Source organism: Morone saxatilis, unplaced genomic scaffold (assembly GCF_004916995.1).
Source record: "Morone saxatilis isolate NCDOM2014 unplaced genomic scaffold, NCSU_SB_2.0 Contig16, whole genome shotgun sequence".
NCBI classification, from domain to species: Eukaryota; Metazoa; Chordata; class Actinopteri; family Moronidae; genus Morone; species Morone saxatilis.
In genome coordinates, this window is record NW_023339718.1 from 22650954 (window position 1) to 22675500 (window position 24547).

General features: G+C 40.6%; 1 protein-coding gene across 1 annotated transcript in view; it reads left to right on the plus strand.

The window, feature by feature from the left end:
• arvcfb (ARVCF delta catenin family member b) overlaps positions 1-24547 on the plus strand; it is a 198551-nt gene that overhangs the window by 57180 nt on the left and 116824 nt on the right. The window contains exon 3 of the mRNA XM_035658049.1: positions 15951-16046. The gene's annotated coding sequence lies outside the window, so the exon portion shown is untranslated. The remainder of the gene's footprint in view (positions 1-15950; positions 16047-24547) is intronic.

The window sequence follows — 24547 nt, forward strand, 5'->3', positions numbered from 1 at the left end:
TATGCATATTTGACATCTCAACAAGTAAACTGACAGCAAAGTGTGATGCAAAAAGGCCCAATAATTATCTATGTGTTTTTCATTTCACAAGAATTTTATGAAAAGAGCATTTCATACAAAAGGCAATTTAAAGTGCTTTACATAACACATAAAATGGCATGTCTGATGTTGAGAAATTAAATAGCATGGAAGAAATGAGCTGAAGTGCAACATGCATTTGGAATTAATCAGATTTGGGGCGAGATCAGCTCAAAGTTTATTCCAATTACATAAACACTGAGGAAATACTGTTCAATGCCAAAAAAAATGTAATGAAAACAAGCAGTGAAGTAGGAGCAAAGTGAACTCAAAAACCTTGATCACGTTATTTATTAATTTTTGTTATATGAATGCCTTCTTGCCGTCTTATGTGTTGAGTTGGATCATTATGAGCAAAGCAAACTTTAGTGCATTTAGTATCCAAATTAGCCAAAACATTTTCTTTTTTTTTGTCTTGAGTGCCTGTTCATTTCTGACATTATCATCAGTGGTAGAAGAAGTATTCACTCATCTACCTTAAAGATACGAAGCCATTAGAAAATCGCACGACTCATCCATCCTATAATGTAGCTACTTCCTAAAATATAATATTGTTAAATCTTAAAGGTCCAGTGTGTGACATTTAGGAAGATCTATTGGCAGAAATGGAATATAATATTCATAGGTTTTCATTCGTGTATAATCATCTAAAAATAAGAATCTTCATTACTTTCAAATGAGCCTTTTATTCCTGCAGACGCCGTGGGTCACATGGAGGCTGCCATGTTGAGCCATGTTTCAACAGTAGCCCAGAACGGACAAACCAAACAATGGCTCTAGATAGGGTCGTTTGTGGCCACCATAGTTTCTCCCTCGTGCTTGGAAAGAAAGGGTGAAGTGAGTAAGTTGCAATCTGCAACTACACTGCTAGATGCCACTGAATCCTATACACTGAACCTTATAAGTATTATAAGTGTGCAGCAAAATTGCTGCTCTCACTGTTATATTACATTATTAGATTACTGATTGATATTGTAGTTATTCCAGATTGAGCTCACTTTAACTACTTTATACTGTTGGATAGTTGAATCTACAAGAATTTAGCATATTTCATAAACCAAGCTAACCATCTCTGGCTGCAGTGCTGGCATTTGGGCAGCTTTTATGCTAATGCTGACCTAAGTGACGGTTTGCTCAGATACTTTACAGGAGCTAAGCAAACCCCTGCTGGAGTGGCATTAATCCTTTCATTTAACTCAGGGCAAGACAGCAAATAAGCGCATTTTCCAAATAAATGTAGTGGGTAAAAAGTAGGATACAAAATTTCCCAGTAGGCTATAATTTGGAGTACAATGGAGCAGAAAATGGAAATACTCAAAACTGTGTTTAAGTATAGCACTTCAGTAAATGTACCTAATTTCCACGGCTGCATATACAGTACTCTTCCATTGTCCCTGAGACTAATTCCTGTATGTTTATAGTGCTTGGTGGTTAAAGTGATACGTTTCTGTATAAAATGTGCGATTGAATGCACCATGGAGACTAAAGTGTCTCCATGCTCCATTTTGTCAATCAGAGGGGTGAACCAGTCTGACTCTTCGGGGAACACATGCAGCATGAACTCACCTCGCAGCTCCCTAAGAGTTGAAGCCTGTGTGAACCAGACTGCACATCAGTAATCTCGAGTCATGCACCATACTGCCCTGTGTGCCCTGGAGGATGCCCCAAAGTAAGACGCCAGAGTGTGGAAAACAAGCGAGGGCGGCTGTATAACTGCGACTTATGGATGCCAGATTCAACCAAGCATGGTTGATGCGAAGAAGTTGAAGGAGAACCGCAACCTCCGTCACTTCACATACCCTCTGTGAGCTTAGTGCTAATTAGGAGTTCTTTGTTTATATCAACTTACATTTGGGACTTACACAGTCTGAGAAATCTGTTGCAGATTTAACTGTCAGCACTTTGATCAAAGTGATTAGAATGAGGCCTCCTGTCTAAGCAAACACGCTCTGGCTCCTTCCCAGCCAAGATATGAGCCTAATTTGTGTTTAGTTTTGGTGAAACCCTACAGCAGCTGACTCTGAACTAGCCCGAAGAGCCTCACCGTTAAGGCTTTAGCTCCTTTAAGGATGCTGTACATGCATCATTTTGAAATTGGATAGCCTTGTCCTTAGTTTGCCGTTTATTTCCCCAGACACTTCTGTAATTGCCATTCCCAAAATGCTCTTTGATTCCGGTTACCGTGTCGGACAGCTATTGTGCTATTGACTCCATGTCAGGAATCATTCAGCTCATTTACTTTACGCAAAACGATACAATCCCACATTCCAGAGTATATTGTCTGCCTGTTGTTTTTGAAAGCATGAAGCACATCAATCTGATTTGATTGTTGGAATATGATACAGGGATGAAAGCTGATTTCTGTTTTAAAATCTGTGTTTGAACTTTATCTTTGTAATCAAGTGTAATTCAGTGCCTGTGATTGGATTTGTCTTCTCTGAGACTTGAATGACGTCTTATCTCTCCTGTTAGAACTGTTTTGCTGCCATTTGCACCACAAAGAAGCCCCTTTTTACCAATCAATACCGTACATTGTGTGTGTAATCACGTTTCTTGTAAAACATTGCCACAGCACTGAAAAAGAGTTTTCCAAATCCAAATGTGGCAAATGGCCTCCTTACAATTCTGTCAATACTCTCTATGTACCTGTTAAGTGTAAATCTTTGATTATTTGTTTTGCTTTGTTTCCTGCTGTTTTGTTTACTGTGTTTGTGTGATTAGACAGTTTTTCACAGGTGTTACTGGGATGCGTGCCAGCGTTGCTCATTGTCATCGAGACACATTGTCCACAAGCGTGTGGCCAGCTATCCTAGTTTATAAATGAGGGCGGACATGCTCTAGTTCAATCAATGCCACTTAACGCCTCGGCTCATTTCTTTCTCCTCCACCTCCTCTTCCTCCTCCTGCGGGTTTTCTCCTCTTCCTCCTCCTGCGCGTGCGGCATCACAGTAGCTTTGGTAATATACACAGAGTAAGCCAGCTATTGGCCATACTTGGTGAAGGGCTTATTTGGATTATGCTGTTTACACATATCTTTGATACTCTGTGATTGAGTCTCGCTGTCACCATGAATAAACCAATTATTGGAGTACTAGCGTCCAGCCTTCCCCTGACTGTGTGTAGTGGTTACCTGAAATACATGTAAAATAAGTAATCATCTTTATCCTTTTTGAGACATGTAATCTGTAAACATTCTGGCAATTTTACTTTTTGACTTCATGTTTGAAAAGAAGCCCCGAGTCATTTTAGCAATCTGCCTACTTTTGACTGATTCTAATGCATTTCCTAAATGCCTTAAGTGTGTCTAAACACTGTGACATTGTCAGTAAAAGCACGCACAAGACTACAACTTTCTTAATTGGTTAGAATGTGTGTGAAGGTACACCTTAATTAAGGTCACTTTGAAGCTGCAGATTTAATTCTGAAGGTACACTTTGCAGGCTACACAGGATACACAAGCTGAGTCTGTTTGATGGTGTAATTAACAACCTTGTCTCCAGAAAATCTTTGGACTACTAAGTTTCCACCATAACTACATTGCATTGCCCCTGAATTTTAGTAAACATATCTGCAAAGTCCTAAAATGTTCATACAGAACATATATGGACAACATTGACTGTAGTTTTTCATTTGCTTGTGCTTTGGTCAGAAACATCACGTTTTTCATTGAGTGTTATAAGATTGTGGTCTTAAAGGACCAGTGGGTAGGATTCAGTGGAATCTAGCGGTGACAAGACTGCAACTATCTGAATACAACTCAGCCTTTCAATCTTGTAGGAGAAACTACAGCGACCAAGAAAAACACTAAAGATATTAAATAGGGCCGGTGTTTGGTTTGTCCACTGCGGGCTACTGTAGCAACAGGGAGGACTGCGTAGAACAGGACCTGCTCCCTCTGTAGATAAAAACCCTAATTCTAAAGTAATGAAAACATAAAGATTATTTTTAGGTGATTATACACAAACAAGTGAATTCTGGTGTTAAACCAATCTTATCTTACTAATGAAAATGTAGCTATGAATATTATATTCGATTTCTGCCTATAGATCCTCTTAAATGAACATAATCCAGCCAGCAATTACATCACATTTCTACCGAAACATATTTGGCAAAATAAAAAGAGTTTGTTTTACTATAACAGAAAGATAAACCCAACAATGTTACAGACTCCATGTCTGAGAAGGCTATTTATATTAACAGTAGTTATTGCTGAGAGGTAAAGGAAATAAGAACCAAACTGTGTGAGTTCTGCAAGGATTGTCATCAAGTCAAAAACAGATCCAGGTTGTTGCTGAAATAGGCCAGCAGCAGTTTGAAGTGCTTGAAACTGAGTTATGCACACTGTTTAACACCGTTATAAAAGCACATTTTAACTGTAATTAAAGTCATGACGTTAGCTTAATTCATCTAGAGCCTGCTTACAGTGTGATCTTGATAACCTCATATGTGTGAATTTCTTCACTTTAACAGTCGAGTGTCACAAAATGTAGCCTCTTGCAGTGTGACTCTATTTAGTCTCATACTGTGCTGTGCTGTGCTGTGCTGTGTGTGTGTGTGTGTGTGTGTGTTTGCATTTGTTGCCAGGGCTCCCACACAGTCCCCTTGAAAAGAGCAGTGGTATGTTATTCCAGGAGGGGGCAACGTTCTGACCCCCGGGGGTAGCCGAGGCAGTGCAGGGTCAATCGAGATGTACCGCCTCAGCTGCACAATCTGACAGACCTAATGAAGCTATTTGTAATGGGATTCTCTGCCTTCAGCTCCGGCCCTGTTATCAGTGACCAACCAAGCTCGCTACAGCGGGGCTGAGGCCAACTCAACAGTGCATCGTTCTCCCAGTGTCTTCTGGGTGCTGAACAAATGATCACATTAGGTTGAGTGGACTGTGGCTGTGACATTAAGACTGTTTGTTACAATACCAGATCGATTATTTGTAGAGGACATAGCTGTCAGTGTTATAATTAACACTTGCTCTAGTCTGGGACAAGATGCATTTGTGGTACTGCTTTACATTAAAATACATTAGAATGTTGCTACTGAAGACAACATTAAAGGACCAGTGTGTAGGATTTAGTGGCATATAGTGGTGTAGTTGCTGATTGCAACTCCCTCGCTTCCCTTTCAAGCATGCAGGAGAAACGCAATGGCAGTTAAACGCAAACGGCCCCACCTAGAGCTGGTCTGGGCGTCTGTAGATAAAACGGTTCATTCTAAGGTAACGAAAACACAATTGTCAGGTGATTATACACTAATGGAAACTTAACTTAATAATTATTAATATTATATTCCATTTCCGCCAATAGATCCTCCTAAATGTAACACACTGGAGCAAACTGAAGACAGATATCTTCTTTCCAGCAAAGTCTACTGCAAACCTCCTCACTGTGGTCCCCACTCTCCCTTGACCCTCTATATCACATCGAGTAAAAGAATGGTAATCCAGTTAATGTGGGTTAAGTAATTAGAAGGCAATATGGCTAATTACATACATTTTATGATGGTAGTAATAAGGAGGGAAATTGCTAAACTCTAACTCAAAACCTGTATCATTCCCCATGGGTCTTCTTCCCTGCACTGGCTGTATTGACCTGACCTCTAGCTCACAATATGGCCATAAACAAGTGCTTCGATCAAATTTCAAGTTTAATTGCTCTCCCACTCCCACACATTTTATCTCTCAAGAATATATTTGATGCCTAATAGCTTTGAATTCTCTGAGATGCTTAGGAAGTATTGATTCACATCAACATATCAACAACCCCCCCCTCCCCCCCCCCCGATCCTTCGCATGATATTATTGTTCCTGTGCATTGATCCAGGATTTTCCCAGGAATCAGTTCTTTTTTTCCCCCCGTGAGGTCCGTGCCCACCTCCACAAGGCTCTACTCATCTCTGAGATATTAATTGCAGTTCCCAAATCAGCTGCCTGCTCCACCCCATTGTAACAGTGGAAGCACTGTTTAATCACCTGGATAGTTCTTAGAGATTCTTCCGGGCTTTGCACAGATTAAGAGGACATTACCTAGAAATGAGGGAGAGAAAATGGTCTACAGATTTTTAAATACTCACTGGAGAGCCTCAGTCTGATGGGCTTTTATTTAGGCAATTTACCGTTTTCCTATATTTATCCATGGACAGGCTTTATGCTCGTTTTTTCCCTCTCATATTCATGCTTTTACACACACTGACACCTGTGAGCTGCTCCAGAGAAGGTGGCCTCGTGCTTTTGAGGTTATATGCCTTGCTCAAAGGAGTTGTTGCGACAGGAGAGCTGCAGTAAAAAGATAAATAAAAAAGCTGCACTCTCTGGGCCTTCATCTGACACGGTTGAGAACTCCTATGCCAAAGCTTGAGTACAGTAAGATGTTTTTGATCTTCCACACTGACAAATTGCCCGAAACACATTTTCTTGTTTTTCTGACATTTGTTGATTTGTTTTTGTTGACGATTGTTAAATTTAGGACGAATTTCTGTCATGCACTGATGCTGAAGGCTTTTTTTCTTAGTACTCGAGGTAACTTCAGGTCTTTCACATCAATGTCAGTGAGTGCTGGCGGCAGAAATTATGCCTGCCTGACTCTCTTTCTCACTCTTATTGACTTCTCTTTGCCTCTCGATCTCTCCTGTCTTTAATAGTTGTTTGTCAGCGCTGATGCATGTTTGTCACATGCCGCCTATCGCACAGCAGCAGCCAGTTTTTCCATCCGGTCCAAATAAGCTGCAAACACACAAAGCACAACAAAGGAAGGATGCAAATCTTTACAAAAGGCATTCTTTGGATTCATCACTCTGACTCTGGTAAACACTATTAACAATAGCCTTTTTGTAAACAAAATGGCTGGTAGTAGCGCTTCACCAGAAAAGAGTGTTTTTATCTAGAATAGTTAATGATTCATTTGGGTAAACAAGGATTTAATTGTCCCTCAGTGTGCAAAGCCCTGACATTTGATGTTAAATTATAGCTATAAAACTCTGGGCAACCCTGAGTTGCATCTCAGTGCCAAGCTGGCATAGACTGTGGGACCTGCTCAGTTCAAATCTGGACTAGATGGAGGTAAGGCAAAATGTTCATATTGATCTCAGAGGAAAAGAGCATATTGGTTTTGATTTTATTCACTTAACTGGAATTTTATGATTTTATCTCAGACACACATGAACAAGCTGTAGTATAATACTCAGTGTAAAGACACCAGAACCCACATCACCTTTGTTTGACAGCAGTGACATTTAAATTCAGCTGCATCTAGGTTAGATTGATTTGAGGCATGACTCTGCAAACCCACTCAAAGGTAGTAGATGCAGGGCTTTGGTCTGAGACTTTTTTCATCAATAGTGAAGGAGCAGAGCAGGCAGGACTGTGCCGAAGAGTGAGGAGTGATGGATTGAGGCTCCCTGTCTTGCAGAGTGACGGCTCAGAGGCAGTGTGTGTTACCCTTCCATCAGCCCCTCTCTTTCTCATCGGCCTTCCTGCTTCCTGCCACGGCCCCAGCCTGCACAATATCGATACAATACATACCGTTCTCCATAGTTTTCATCTCTCCCTCCATCTCCTTCTACCTCTCCAAACGGAGTGCAGTGTCCTCCCCTGTTGTGTCACAGAAGCTTGAAAGTAAAGTGGTGCAAAGGAATAACACTGATGATAACAGTGCAGGTGAAGCAGGCTAAAGTATTTATATTTAATTTATATAGTTTGACATTTCTGGAATTGCACCTAGCCTACAGTTTTTTCTTTCTTGTTGAGGAGTTAGATGAATAAGATTGGACACCACTCCTGTGTCTACAATTAAGTATGAGAGGCTACAGGGCACAGCAGCAGTTGAAGTGAAGTGTAAAAAAAAAAGAAATGGACTGGTACACAATTTGTTTTTTTGATGGGGTTTATTATTTTAAAATCTTCACTATCCAGCAACTTTCAGCAGGTTTTCATGTAGGCCACCACACAGCATGTGGTTATTACAGTCCCAGCTGTATGAAAATCATGCAAAATGGAATCTGTTATAGTGCACATTTCCTTTTGAACTCTTCCTCGGATGAGGATTTTCATTGTAGCAGTGAATTACTGCTGGAAAATGGAAATATGCAGAAGTCAAATAATTGAATCCGAGACTATGCAGATGTACGTCTGGAAGTCTCATGAGTGGGTTTTTCTTTCTGCAGGAATGAAAGGTGGTTGTGGGTTAGCGGTGTAATCATACATGACTAAAAAAGAGACAAGGGCCCCTTGTGAGACGCTGTAGTTGTTGCTTTGGTGTGTTCTTTAAGTCTCCAGTGGCCAGTTTCATTCCAGATGAGCCGCCTTTCCGTGGCCAGTTCAGGAAATTGTTCTCTTGTTTCTAAAAATAGCTGCTTTCTTTTTTAACAGAAATGTGATGGTGGCCAATTACATTTGGCTGAATTCCCTTACTGCCTCGGGGGAAAGTGCAGTGGTTTCAAGAGCCAAACCGTCACTCAGTCGATGTTAGAGGCTTCGACTGATTAGTAATTCTCAGTCCAGAGCTTTCTGAAGTTTGTTAAATGTAGATGTTATATTCTGAGATGTAATTACCACTTCCTTTTTTGGGGACAGAAGTTAATTATGAAGGCAGACTTCCTGACGAGAGCTGTCGCTGTCAGTGTGATGACCTTCACGCTGGAAGTCCACTGCACACACACATCCAGTTTGAAGCCTCACTCCACATGAATGGCCGTGTTGTTGTTGTGTTTTTTTCCCCAGTTAACTGCAATTAGACTTAGGATTGTCAACAATTAATCAGTTGTTCTCCCCTGGAGTTTTCATCCGCTTGATACTGCTAACAATATGTCCTTCTTAATTACACAGTAATCGGCATAAACAAAGTGTTTATTGTTGTGTAATGAACTGTGGCCCATAGCGAAAAAACAAGAAAGGGAGGCAAAGTGGGAAGAATCTCGGTCACCTCTAATTCAGTGATGTTAGCTGGGATATAGAGCATCGCTTGAACACACTTAGAGTCAATTTCTAGTCTTTTTCATCTTAGAATGACATAATAGCTTAAAGCCTTTGTATATGTGTCCTATCAGTCAGGGTCCATTAAGGGAAAAGTCTGTAAATAAATGCTTTTCTGACAGTGTAATCAATTTTTTTTGCATTATGATGACTCATAGTTTGACCACGTCATTTATACACGCAGTTGTAAGTGTGACTTACTTGGTGTGACGGTGCTTCTATTCACCACCGCTCCAAATAGAGGCAGCTGATAACATCCCAGAACAATGTTTGATCTCTTCACGGCTTTGACACCCCTAACACACACACACCTGCCTCCTTCTCTGCCCATCTCACCGTCCCTCTTTCCCACTGCTCGTTCTCTGATACCCCAGATAACGTCTTCTGCTGTCTTTGTAGATACCGATGAGAGGCAAGTGTTTCGGCAGGCTGCGATGGTACACATTACATAATTGACAAGTGCAGAGTTGGTGCTGCCCGTCATGCGCAAATCCCAGCACAGATCTTTTATTCAAAGCAGCAGCGCATAAAAAAAAACTCCTTCTCGCCAGGTTCTGTTGTTCCATCAGGGAGACTGATCCTCCATATGTTTCAGACGAGGCTGTGGGTGGACGGGGTTGAATTCACAATCACCCTCCCTGGGGTAGACCTGCACACTCACTCACCCACACACACCTAAAAGAGTTCCAAAAATCTATACTCCATGCTTTAATCAATCATCACCTGAATCTTATCACTCAGTGCTGCTAAAACTGAGATTATCTGATATGTCAAAGTGTTATCATCCAAGGGCTTTACGTTGCCTACCATTCATCAAATTGTGACAGGATTTGTTTTGGGTTGGAGCTATTAATCATTTTGACGGAAAAGGTGTCAGCTTTTTTCACCGAGGTTGGATTACTTCATTTGTACTCTACTTTCAACAGCAAAATATTATATGTATATATAAATAATATATGTTCTTTATGTGGAAAATTAGGATGACTGAGGAAGGCTCGTAGTTCTGCAAATATCACTACTGTCACTGCTATTACTTCCACTGCCTCTAATAATTACATATCAGTGTAAATGTTCAGTAGATAAAACGTATTCCTGCTAACTTCACCTGGCAAGTCTAAATCAGAATTTTGTTCCTCAGACAGTTATAACTCTGTGTCAGAGGAGAGATGAGTGGACTCAAGCAGCAAACTGAGACGGTTCAGGTGGTTACCGATTTCTCACTGTGCCAGAGGTCTTATTAACCCCATCGGCCATGACCAGGGCATCGGGCAGAAAGGCAGAAAGATAGCTGTGTATACGGCAGGTTATTGCTTTTCATCCTTGCTTTCTTTTGGCACAACCACTCAGAATAAAGATGGGCTGGAATTTGAACTCAGTGCTTCCTTGGTTGGCAGATTTGCTTCTGTCTGACGTTGTTATTTGTAGTAAAAATAAATTAATGACATACTGTCATACTACCAAAATGTTTGCCAACCAATAGAACAGATATAAAGTATGTGAGGATGGACTGCCTATGTATGAAACGTTAAACAAAAAAATGTAAATTATAAACCCCATCAAACCCTGTACTTTTAGAAATCGACTTGTTCTGTAACAGATTATCAGCATCTTGGATTATCAATACTTTTCAGAGGGTTTTAGGACTACTAAACTGTGTTCAAAACAACATTAGCACTGCATTAAAAATGCAATACAGTAACCCAAGCTGTTGCAGTTGCAGTTATTCGATTGGCCAACATATTTGTTGTGTGGTGTTTTGGTGTCTGATAAGGCTTTAAAGTCCTGGATCTATATTTTAGTCCAACCTTTCTGGTTTGTATTTTATTGTCTGATTGGTTCTTACAGCAGCACTCCCTCACTGGAAAATGCTTTATTTAATAAATTTAATGAAAGCTTTTTGACAAAGTTGAATAGCAAAGACTGAAGCTTGAAAACAAGGAAATATCCCTGTTTTTTTAACACATTATTATGGTATTATAAGCTGTGGACAGTTTTCAGGCTAACTAACTACTATGGCTAGTTTGAGGTGAGATACTATGTGTAAAGACTACATTCTGTAAGCAAGTAGCACCAAGCTGCATAACTGAATCTCCAATCTATGTAGTTCTCAAGTAAACATTAATGACCTTCAGTCCTCTGTAACTAGTTCAGTTTCCTTCCCTTCTATAGAAATATCCACATCCAGACTACCGGCTTCAGTTGAACAATTTAACAAGCTGATTGGTTCCTGCAGGCTTTTCAAACCACTGTGGTTAGCTTAATCGAGGGCTGTATACACCACTGAAGGATATGATTGTACCTACCTATGTACCAATGTACTACTGAAACTGAGGTGTCTTTTCTTCTCTGGAGAATCTATTATTAGCTACTGTCACAAGGTCAAAGAGTGCAGTGGGGAGCTCAAACACTGATGCATGAAGCAAGATGCTTCCCCACGTTGGATATATAATACCTGGGTCATCATTAGTTGTAATACCAAGGCCATGGCTTGTGGGTTTCATTACTGATCACACATTCAACTTTCAAAGTAACCTGCTGTAATATGTAAAAAAAAAAACCTATAACTGTGCACAGCCCGAAGAACAAACAGGCCAATCAATTTCTCCTTCCCCCTATACCCTTCAAACTTCTCAGTGAGCTTTGCTACTTTGTTTTGGCAGGAAATCTTTCTCTCTTTGCCAGGCCTCTTTTTTTCTACCAGTCTTTCTTTATTCACATCTGGAGAGGCGGTAAGTTCTGATAGGACAGAATCATTTCTTCCTGCCTTAAATTAAAGGAACTTCAGCCAAGGTCAGCTCTCTAGGATGAGTGCACAGAATTCTAAAGCCCGAACCACTAAAACCCCGAACCACCCAGCCTGCCTGTTTGTCTGGACTAATGATGATGGACTGTAATTTTCATTCGGAATACACAATTAGCTGCTGCTCTCTTCAAACACAGCCTGCACACACACAGGACAAGCATTTGCAGCACAATGTGTCTTAGCTCTGCTTTCAGCTGAACAATTACTTGAAAATACAGAGTTGTCAAGGAATATTGTTGGTGCACAGAGAGCTAAACCAGCTCCAATAAGTTTTTCAGTTTTATTAGACTTTTTTTTTATTTTTATTACTGAGGATAGAGAGGAGTGAAGAATAGTATGAGTCCTATGTAAACCTGAAGCACAACAGTACCTCATGTACTGGATTTAGCTGCTGAGAAGTGTCCAAATATCAAAATGTCTTTGCTAACATGTAAAACAGTTTCTTTAGCCATGACTACAATCTTCCCCTAACCATAAAAAAAATATTTTTGTGCCTAACCTTTAACCAAACCCAGCTTATAGAGAGGGGGCAAATTAGAAAATGCTCATATGAATCCTCTTTGTAATATTCTGTCTGATGTGTTGGAAGGCACTGATGAATGGAGCACCCTTGTGACAGGGACACGAGATCAGAAAGCGCCGTATGGGTCCTTTTGGAAAGCTTTGTCTAACAACCTATTTTGTAATTTTGGTCTTGTTTGAGATCAACCCACACATACAGTATCCTTACATAATTAATGCTTCCACTTACATTTTATTTGTCACATTTGGCATTTCATTAACAATGTGCATAGTTTTCCAAACCATTACTCAAGTTGCGTACTGCATTCACAAGTAACCTGCACACACAGAGAGGACTATGAAATGACTCCTTTATGCATACACAGATGCAGGCAAGCACTGTCTGCTTATCCACTTGGTCATTTATTCGTGACTGCAGTTTTTCTGTGTGAGTGTGCAGAGGCACTGACAGCTGAGGAAAGACCTTCATCAGTGTAGCAATCCCCAGACAGTCAGCCCTTCAGTCAGTCAGTCAGCTAGCTAACCCTCGCTCTGCATTCATTATTAATCACAGAATTACACTGGGGCGCTCTCCAAACGATGTGGGTTGACAGGGGACAAGTCATGATAGAATATGCAATTGTCTGCATAATGCACAGCAGGTGAGGTATCAGACGCTGATATGAAGCACAAATATTGCATGAGGTTTCTGCAGTTATTACTGTTAGATGATGGTGGTGGCATCAGGGGCAGTGATGTAGATTGTCAACACACAGAATCACGAGCAGAGAAAATGTATCTGACTGGGTGCTGTGTAAATAAGTCTGATTAGATGTGGGTATTGGGAGTATGCAATTCTATCTTCTTGAGGCATAGCCACTGATTTTTTTTTTTAAATCTTCATTTACACGCGGAAGTGCTTTCTTGTCTTGTTATCCATACTTATTTCTAAGAGCTGCCAGACACTGACCTTTGAAGCATTATGACCTCTAATGCTTGAACAGTATGTCAGTGCTGTGTCAGAATTGGCCATTTACCAAAACCTCTTTAGCCACAGAAACCTTTGACTGCCACTCAGAATAATCACAGTCTCCCACTATTGATCTCTGATCAGCTCCACAGGATCAGCTGGGAGGTTAAGTGCCTTTAGCTGATGGGGGCACAACCATCATTCATTAATTTTTCATCATCACTGACCATCAACCTTCCCAAACCAAAGGAAAAACTCACTTACAAGAGCATTGCATCACATTAAGTAGAATAAAATGTGTATTAATCAAAGTGCTACTGTGAGCTGTGACTGTGTGTCGAGATAATCTCCATTCAGGACCGATGTAAGGGCTCGTCCAGAACCTGAGAGAGAGAGACAGAGAGAGACGAGGTGATAACTAATGCGCCCGGGCTTAGCTTCACCTTTGATGTTTGTACCAGAAATCCAAGGTGCTCAGAGCCTATCTGTCCTTGAAGTGAACACACCCAGGAATCCCTAGAGAGGCAGAGATATTCTAATCCGAAAGCCAGCTAAAACCTAGAGAGGAGAGTTGACTTTGTATCGATTTTTTTTTCTAACTCACTGTGGGTGTCTTCGGATCATAGTTAATGAAACATTGCATGGCTTCACTACTCACTGATGCATATTTGGCCTAAAGTCAGAGCTGCATCTGGAGACACTTATCATGTGGAGAGCTGCCTATACATTAAAGCTTAAAGCAGTAGTTCACATTTCTGGATTATTTAAAGCATGAATACATGCAGTTTAAACTCATGAGAGGTCAGGTGGCAATATTTACTTTTTTGGGTTTTCATAGGAATGTCTTAATATGGATGTGGAACTTTTGTTCTTTCATATTTAATCTACCTAATAGACAAGTAACCTTTGCACTTTTTAAACATTTCTATCAAGAATCATTTTTAACCCCAGTTGAATATGCAGAACAGCTAATAATTTGGAATGAACTGCTCATGAACTCATTTTGGAAATTGCAGTTTTTAAATAAATATTCCACTAAACCGAAGTGTTACTTGAAGTATGAGGCAATTTTTAAGGAACCATTACATCCCATTAAACCCATAGACTTGATATAAAAGTTGGGTTGTAAGGACGCGTGCGTAAGGGGATGTTTGATTTCATCATCAGTGACATCTTCAAGGGTACAGTCAATCCAGCGGTTTTGCTGCCAGACTTTTGTTTTCTCAGCCATCAAAGGCAGCAGAGCCTCTGGACAGGTTGGTGTGTATGGCAGAATGATTCATCCCATTGTATGAAGCATCAAAACCAATTTGCGCTGCAGTATTGGACACTGGTCTTTTTTCTTTCTATGTGCCTGTGATGTCTATATTTCATAGGTGGTGCAGTGTGAATACTAAGGTCAAGCTGACATATTGGTTTGTTGGGAGTATCAAATAAGTGTTGCCTCATTATTAAGAATCAGATATTGGCCAGACAACCTTCTGCCTCATATATTTAGTGAAGAATTGATCAGTACACTAGTCCTTTTGTGAAGTTCCTAGCCTGAAATTATTATTATTACTCTATCACCACTAATAGATGTTTTATTACTTGATGCATATTTGTATAATTATTATCTAGGGTTTCTTTGGAGCATATTAGTGTTTGGAGAAATGCTGAGGTAATGTTTTGTTTTTTGTCATCAGTAGAACGCAAATCTACAGTCAGCACCACATGAAAATGCTTTTTACGAAGAAATATATATTACAAAGGGACTTCACAGAAGTAGTAATCCTAAATTCCTCATGCAAGGAATTCAAAAGTTGAGAAGAAGTAAAGACGTTTCTGAGGGGAGTTCACAGATGTATTTTAGGGCTAGACCTAATTTAGCATTGAACTTAACCACTTAAATGTTGAAATCAATTTAAGGTAGGATAAAATAAGAGTGATGTGATCATGCTTCCCTGAATAATAAACATCCTTGTTGCCACATTTTGGACCAAATGCAATTGAGAGAGAACTCTGGCTTACACGTGGTATAAATAAAAGCATGGATAACTTTCTCCAGATTACAGGATACATCATTTGATATATTAACTTGATATGTTTTTTGAGTGAAGAAAGCAAGACTGTACCACCTTATTGGCTTGAGCATCAAAACTGAGGTTGGATTTAAATAGGACTCCTAGATTTCTAGACACATGCTCAACATTTATTATGGATCCACTCAATGGAGTTTGGAGAGCCAAATTAAAGAATCTCTGATTTACTGTAGTTTAGCAGCAGAAAATGGTTGGACATCCAGCAGTTAATGAGAGTGACAGCACTGGTGTTATGGGTACATACAGCAGGGTGTCATCGGTATTAAAACAAAAAACAGTATTTGATTTTCAAATAATGTCCCCAAAAGGAGGCATGTAAACTAAAAAAAGAAAGCAGAAGTGAACCTGAAACTGAACCTTGTGGCACACAACATATGAAGGGCAGTAGAGGATGAAGCGTTACCAAGTTCAGAGGGTATGATGGTTGAGAGAGTACAGTTGTGAACCCACTGTAATTCATGTGTCTCTGCATTACATAAGAGCTCTATATTAGCAATGCACTGTCAGCGGGTTGGCTGAATACTTTTTCCATGTCCTTGTGTTTTTTATCCACAGATCTCCCCAGGCGGACTGAATAAACGAGTTGATTCTAACAGAGCTACGCTTGTCCTCAGTCTACTTGTGGTCTGACGGCACTCACCGACATCAAAGGTACACCCGCCTCTCTCTCTACACCTCCAGCCTCCTTTAATCACTTTGTTCAGCTCATCATTGCAGTAATTACATTTCCTGACAGTTTTTTGGGGGGTTTGCAAATCCAAGACTTCACTTGCTCTGTTATCTCTCCTTGAGGGAGCTTCACTTCACTTCACTTTGTCGCTAAGGTACCTTGTATGATTTTTATTTCAATACATTCAGGAGCTCTTTCCCTTAGGAAATATGCTCTGATTTCAATAATTCACCCAGTTGAATCAACTCAGGTAAATGTCAGTTGAAAATTGGTTTTAGTTCTTTTCACAGTTTTTACTGTATTTTAGAGCTGAACAGGAGAGGACGTTTGTTCTGTTCAGTTTCTAAAGACAGACTCAACTGTGTAATGGAGTGTCACCTGTTGTGAGATACAACCTCACACACCTAATTACCATTTGGATGTCTTATGTGCTCCAAAAGACTTTCTCTGTTTTGTATACCTCTGCTTTAAAAACTTGGAAAGACTCTTTTGTGCCTTTTTCTCTTTAAAGGGTAGGACACAGAGTACATTATGGCTAATTGAAATACTGACTGTTTATGTCTATTAAAGCTTTGTGCATTGCTTTTTAGGAAAATCATTCCCTTATAAAGATCTAGATGCTACTCAACTCTAAACCATGATCTTCTTACTGTAGTTGATCTTAAGCTTATTTTATAGTCCCTGTTCAAGAATTGGTGTAAAACGGAAGGAAGAGAAGGCATTTAAAACAGATTTTAGAGGCTTTGTATATCCCATATACAGAATTCTGTAGCGTGTTTCTGCTGTGATAAAGTACATGACTATCTATAAGTCTTAATGAACTGTTACAGCTTCAAAGAGATGAACGAAGATGTGTATTTGCGTTTAAAAGTATGTTTGTATGTGTTTGTTTATGTGTGTGTGTGTGTGTTTGTCAGTTTTTTCCGGCCTGAAATCCTCCACATAGCGAGGCGGTTCAAAGAAAAGGGATGAAATAAAATATGGATGGTAAACAACAGCTGCATTTCTTTTCTTCTAGCTGTGAAAGTGATCAGCTATGGGCTCCATGCACCTCGCTAAGCTTTGCTTATCCTAGCATCACTGAACAATACCCCTCTGGGCATTAACACTCGCTTTAATGTTCCTCAAAGCAATGACTTGAATCCTAAATTGAAGGAAGGTTCATTCCTGGTGACAGGACATTTCTGTTTTTATGTTCTGTTGCATCTTTTTATAAGTTAGTCACTTATTGTAATGGTCCAGTGCTACTTAGACTATTAGATATTTATTGGAAATGACAATTATCTTCCATTAATTACAAGGTAAGCTACAGAGTATAGTGTTTTTAGCTAATACTGTGAAAAAGCTGCCACTTACATCCATCCTTATATTAGTGTTATAAGTTATTAATAAAACAAGTATTTCAAATTTTTCAACGACAGTTGAAGGCTTGGGTTTTGCTTTGCTGCTATACTCTCTTAAAAACATTTTGAAAATGGCAACACTTACCTGAAATTGTCATGTCTGTCATCCAGTGATGAGTAAAAGCTTTGTTTTTTTCTCATGAGTAGGACTAATTCAAGCTGACTTTAATGTTCATGAGTAGTGCTTCTAACGAATCGCAAAACTCATAAAAACTTTCCTGTTGGTGAGCAGAAATTCCCAACACGGCATATTGTAATTATGATGAATCACTTTACTGACAGTCACTCTCTGTAAGAGCTTTGACATATTGGACAGCTTAGCCAAGGAGAAAAATTCTCTTAAGAGCCTGAATATTAGTGGCTCTGAAAAGGGCAGTTTAAGGCAGAGCAATACCCCCTTATATCACCTATTTGCCTTTTTACTATATGAAAGTATTATCATCAACAGTTAACACAGGTAGATTAAAGACTGCTTCCACCACCACATCCACGCAAATGCACACACAGTAGGAAGAGGAGCAGGTGTTTTTAAGTCCCCAACTGTGCCACTGAGAGCTGCATCCTCAGATGGGCATCAGATGGGTTTAGACAAGGAATTAATTTGAGCTGCAATTACACCCTCTGGAAAGGGGTAAATTGGTGGTGAGGGGGGAGGAAGGACCCCACCACCCACCAAGTCCCTAATCAGGTGAATGTTTCTAACTCAATATCGGGCACTGATGGTCACACTCAATTATCCTCACCCTTTACCTCCCAATCTGTTCCCCTATCCCCCTAATAACCCCCTACTCAAACCACTCAAGACACACCGCTTCTTCTCTGGGCGGCCTCATCAGTAGCTATAGTCCTCCTTTGTCCCCGCTCCTATTCCTGGTATGAGACAAAAGTGAAAACAATAGTTTACATTTTGGGAAATATTCTAATTTGCTTTCTTGCTGAGAGTTAAATGAGAAGATTGATACCACTCTCATGCCCTTTAGATTGAAGGCTGTAGTCAGCAGCAAGTTAGCATAGCTTAGCATAAAGACTGTAAACAGGGGGAAACAACAAACATGGTTCTGTTAAAACGTACGTACCAGCATCTCTAAAGCTCTCTAAACATGTTATACTTGTTTGTTTGGTCCATTTGTAATGCTTTTCACCAGAGGATACCAAAGGAACAAGAGAGGCAGAAGATCAAATGTTTATCTTGGCAATAGGGGAATCAACAAGGTTTTAGTTCAGACAGATAGGACTTTCTTCTCCCTCGCAGCCCTATTTTTGTGATTTAGTTGTGGTGTCATATAGCAAGATAACCAGACCTCTAGCTGCTTACTCATTTAAGGCTGTTCTTGAGAATAACATCATTTAAATGCTTGCCAGTTTGCTACAGAGAGGGGTATGATGGCAAAGGGTCTTGTCATTGGAAGATTTGTTTTAGGGGAGGACCTGATGAATAAGGTGCCAAGGATTTATTACTGGATTTTCCAGCAAGCCTTTGAAGTGAGAGAACGCTGCATCTCATCTGCCGATCCACACTCAAAATTGTGGTCGCGTGTGTGTGTGTGTGTGGATATATTTATTACTGGGCTATTTTTAGAGCTGAGGGTTTGTGCTGAAGTGCATTTATACTTGAGGAAAAGCCTTGCAGCAGCTGGTAGTGAGGTGCCACATCTACTCTACACATGGAATATGAACCTGTTTTTCCTTTTAATTAAATATGTTTATGCCTTAGGAGTAGTCAAATCTAACACACTTCGCTAATTAAACATTTCATCTCTTTGATTAGTTATCATCCCCTCCACTCATAAACTTCCAATGGTGGCATCCACCAATGACACAAGTTTGGACTAACTAGAGCGTGTGGTAATTGAGAATGGGGTTAAATGTGCAGACCTTGGCTGTGTTTTTATCCCCTCTGACTCGGGCCATTAGCAAACATCTGCTGAACCAAAGCTTTAAAAAAAATAACCAGGGCTGTCATGGTTGCGGAGGGGAATTCTTCAGTCTCCCCTCCCTGTGCTATTTTAAGTAGGCCCAGAAGTTGGTGTTTAATGATAAGCTGTGGGGCGTAGCTGACATGCCTGCCATATTATTCCCTTTATGACTCAGGAAGCAATGGTTACGTTGGCCCCCAACCCTCTAGGGGTGTGAATCATTAGAGTCCGTCATCAAGTATGTCCAATCAACATGGCTTATGGTAATCTATTGCTGTCGGTTATGTCAAGTAGTGGATGGCTTTGAAAATAGAAAAGGATGCTATTTTTGCGAGTAGTCATCATTACCCAGCACTGTTTCCATTTTGAACCTGAATAACCAGCTGATGACTGTAAACTCATGCCAGTATTTTAGTGAGAAGGAAGGGTAGATCTCTGGTGTGAGAATGAAAAAACTGGCTAAATAGTATGACATTATATTCTCATACAGGGATAAATATATTCACATGGATGTGGAGTTTAACTTTGAAAACACAGGCTCCTCAGCATGTATTGCTTTGTGAGAAAGAGTGAAGGAAGAGTGGTGTCAGACTCCACTCCACTCCAGATAAATAAATGATCAGCACGCAACAAACATCAAAGAGGGATTGTGTGCTTCAAAGGGAATGAGGGCCTCACACTCACCAGGTCCTATAGTGAAAAATGAATCTTGTGTATGCGTACACACACACTTAGACACACACACACACACACACACTCTGTTTCTGTAATCCGACCTGTTTGAGATTCTAATGGTTGCATCTGCATTGATCATTCCCTGCTGAGCCAAACCACCCCTCCTCAATCTTTGTCTGTTTCAGTGACAGGATCAGCTAGAAAATATCCAAAATGCTTTGATATAATGTTCCTCCTGACTCTGTGTAATTTTTTGGTTTTTGTAAAATACCTTCTTCTTTAACATTTTAGTGCCAAAATAAGCACTCACCTTACATCTCTGTTTTAAAGATCTAATTCGCAATCTGAGACATCTTGGAGACAAGGAGTCATCTCACCACAGTTATTTTGTTATTCAAAAGTCTTTATGCTGACTGGCTGAATTGCTTAAAAAACATGAGCAGTCCAGTCCAAGGCCAGAACATTATGTCACACCCACATACAAAAATGACACGTAACTTGTGCTTTGTCTGATAAAAGTGTTGCTTGATTGTTTTGTTTTGTAAAATAGTCACAGGCTGGATTACCACATTTTGGGGCACTGTGGCAAAAAATGCACAGGCCCTTCTTCTTTGTGTAGTATGTAGTAAACTACTAGCACTACTACTACAGGCCGGATTGGTTGATTTTCATCCAGGCCCTGTGGATTCTTGCAAATGCCATTAGGAGCACTACAACGAGCCAGAGGAACCTGATTTTTTCACAGATTGTCTGTCTCATGTACTACTGTCAGGATATAATGAAATTTTCAGCAAATATGACATAAAAGCATTTTATAGAAATTACCTGCTGCAGCTTTAACCAAGTGTTTTAACCCTAACCATACCACAACCCCGGTTTATTTTCCATGACTTGATCCTTAACCATTCTGTAGTAGCCACGTGCAGATAACGTACAAGCATTGGTATTTATTATTAAAAGATGTTGCCATTGAACAGAATACATCAATATCAATGTTCTGTCTGGTTATTGGGTTTGCAAAATTAAGTAATAATACAGGACCCAGCAAAAGACCCTCATCATTTCCGTTGATTGTAATTTAGTGGCAAATATTCTAAGACAGATGAATCAGATCACTACTACTCAACTGACACACAGAGAAATTATGGGAATTGGGGTCTAGATCCCTGCTAGGTTGAAAACCTAGCCTTAAAAATAGACATGTGCTTTGAGTAAAGGTAATTTATGACAACAGTAAAAATAAATAAATAAATAATAAACTAAAGCAAATATATAAATAAATATATAGTGAACAAACTATAGATGTTTATTTTGAAATGTACATAGATGATACTGTGTACCTGTTTGATGAGATTTGGGTTTACCATAAAGTCAAATACAAAGCAGTTGGAAGAACTGCAGGAGTCCAAAAAATGTTCCCTACAGGGACATTAAAGTATATTCTATATTATTCTATTCTAACCATATGTTGTGTGTTGCTTTTCATTTCTGTTTTAACCTCTGTCTTTTTCTCTTTTGTCTTCCCTTTGTCTTTCTTTCCCCTCTCTCCTAGCTCTCTGTTCTTCTTGCTGTCTCATCCTTCTGCTTCTGTTAGAGTGGGGGATGTCTGTTTTCTAACACCTCTCAGCCTGCTTATCTACTAGGTCTGTATTGTTCTGGATTGGTATTTCCAACCCCATTTGTTATTGTGCCGTCAACCCCCTTGATATCATGTCACCATCAGTTATGGATATCAGGGTGTGTGTGACTGTGATACACACTGTGGCTTGCAACTGTTATCTGGAAATCATGATGTACAGTGTATATATGTGATACCAGGCGCTGGTGTCCGTGTGGCTGGCTGTGGGAAGCTTGCATGTGTTGGATTTGTGCCTGCAACCGTGCTTGTGTGTCACAATGCATTATGGCTCTGTGCATGACTATATCCAATAACAGCGCCATTCCGCCACGTTGGATATTATTGTTCATTCTGGGGTGCGATCATTCCTTTCCACCTTTTGGATGTCCAGAAACAAGAATCTTTGTTTTTGTGAGTGTGCACTGTGCTGTGTCATTCCCTTTGTTGTACTTGGAATTGGTGGACCATATTTCCATTTTGCTGCAGATGTCCCGGCAAAACTGTATTGAATTTTTTCTGTGGTGCCAGGATTGTCTTAATTACAAGAGAGGCTCAAACCTCTGAAAGTGAAAACATAATTAGCACCCAGCAGCGAATCCTTTCAGCTTAAAGTCTTTGCTATGCTGGGCATGGAGTATCAGAAACTTCCCCATGTAAATTGTGGGAAGAATTTGAGCTTGTCCATTTAGGGTATTGGTGCAGTCTAACTTGAACCCATTTGACTGTAACAGATTCTTTCTATACTATGACCTTACCTCCCAGTCATCCAGTCAACCATCATAATTGTTCCATTTTGATGTGTCATGTTGGTTTCATGTTGCTTGTGCTGTATCATCAATTTCCCATTTTGGCTAATAAGTAAGTCTTGTACTTGACTTTGAATTTGAGGCATGCCGCTCACCCAGCCTTCTGGGTGTCTTTAATGACATGGTGCCCCCTCCTCCCCTTTCTCTTCCCTCCCTTCCCAAATTGGAAGATCTGTACAACTGCAACCAACACTGGACATGGAGGACTATGATGTTCGCTCGGCCGCCAGCATTCTGGCCTCGGTGAAAGAGCAGGAGGCGCGTTTTGAGCAGCTGACGCGAGCCCTTGAGGAGGAGCGTCGCAACGTCACTCTGCAGTTAGAGCACGCAAACCTGCCTCCAAACCCCCCTACCAGCCAACCGCTAGCATGGCAGCAGGTGGTGATGCAGGTAAATGATGCCAGCATGCTGGCCAACCCCCCCGTCATTTTCAACCACCAACTTGCGCTACCATGTGTGTGCCTCCCTGCCAGCCCCTCTAAAGCGACATTCTCCTGTTTCCTCTTTCCATCTAAGCGAGCTCATTCCACCTTCATGTTTGCTCGCGGTCATTGCTTTTCATCATTGGTGGGACTCAATAATCTCTCTGTTCAATTTCTCTGTGATTAGGGGCACTTGTTCCCTTTGTCTGTACCCACTGTCCTGAATGTTGTGCAATAATCTGCCCTGTGGTGACTCATCTTTAAAAGCGAGAATCATGATGAGATTCAACCTTTCATTCTGTCTTCCTTCACTTCCTCCTTCAATGACACTGCTTGCCATACAATCCCATCTCCTTTCGCCCACTGGTTTTTGATATTGTCCGGTGGTGCTGCTGATTGGATGTGGCCTTTCACCCAGCTCTGGCCATCGTCTGATGGACATTAGAGTCCTTGTCAGGGCTCCTGTCAATGCTGGCTGACTGTGCAGGAGCAGGAAATGTAAGATGTAGAAATGAGACAACTGTAATCCCCTAAAAATGTCAACAATCACAACAGCTCATTGATTTACACGCTTCAAACTGTGAGCTGCCACAGTGACAAATGTTACAGTAGCAGTCCACTCTTCTTCTGCTTATAACTACATAACAATATAACATCTTATTGTTGAGGTTATTTTCAGCCTGGTCAGACTGACACATTTGGTTGTGTGGATATTCTCCTAGTGTTCTCCTGTTTTTATTCTTGGGTATGATCACTTCTATGAGGAAGCCCTTTCAGACGGTACGCATGTTTTACTAATGAGAATGTGAAAGCACAATTTAGCAATGCAGCACCTGTAGCACTTAAATACATCACCTTTAATCACGGTAAAGGAGGCACTCTCATGTATTATTGATAGAGCAAGACTTGCAGAGATGGAATTGTTTTGCCAACATTTGCCTGCAGTTGCATTTGCCTGCAGTCACATTTTGTTAACAGTCGGTGTCAGTGTTCATTTTTAAAGGGCTTGCTGCCAATTTGGCCTCATGTAGCGATAATGAAGAAGATGCAGGAAAAGCATAGCAGAGCAAAGTAAACTTGTCATCCTCTCACCCACCACAGGGGTAATCTCTGTTTATATATGTTTGTGTGTGCGTAAGAGAGAGAGAGAGAGCGATATTCTTCCCTCCACATAAACTGGTCCATGATTTACTAGACAGTGCTTAACATGACAGGGCGGTGAATTAACCTGCTCGCTCATGCTATCAATCGTAGATCAGACTCACAGGTACCCCACCCCACCCCCACCCTTGCTGTATGCACATTGTGGGGCCAATTGGGCATAACAGGCTACAGCTCACGTAACCATGCCCCATTTTACATCCCTTTGAAATGTCATTCGATCACCAGGCATTGGACTGTCTGCTTTATCATAAATGCCAAAGCAAAGTAGATGTGTGTGTGTGAGTGCGTGTGTAGGTGTGTGTGTGTATATGTGTGTGTGTGTGGGTGGTCAGTGTCTGGTCTAGGGCAAACACCACCTGAGTGCTTGGCAGGACATGTGCTCTGTCTTGAGCCAGAAGGTGCTGTGTTGTGTGTAAGTGTGTATGTGTGTGTATGTGTGTGTGTGTGTGTGTGTGTGTGTGTGTGTGCTGCACCTGGA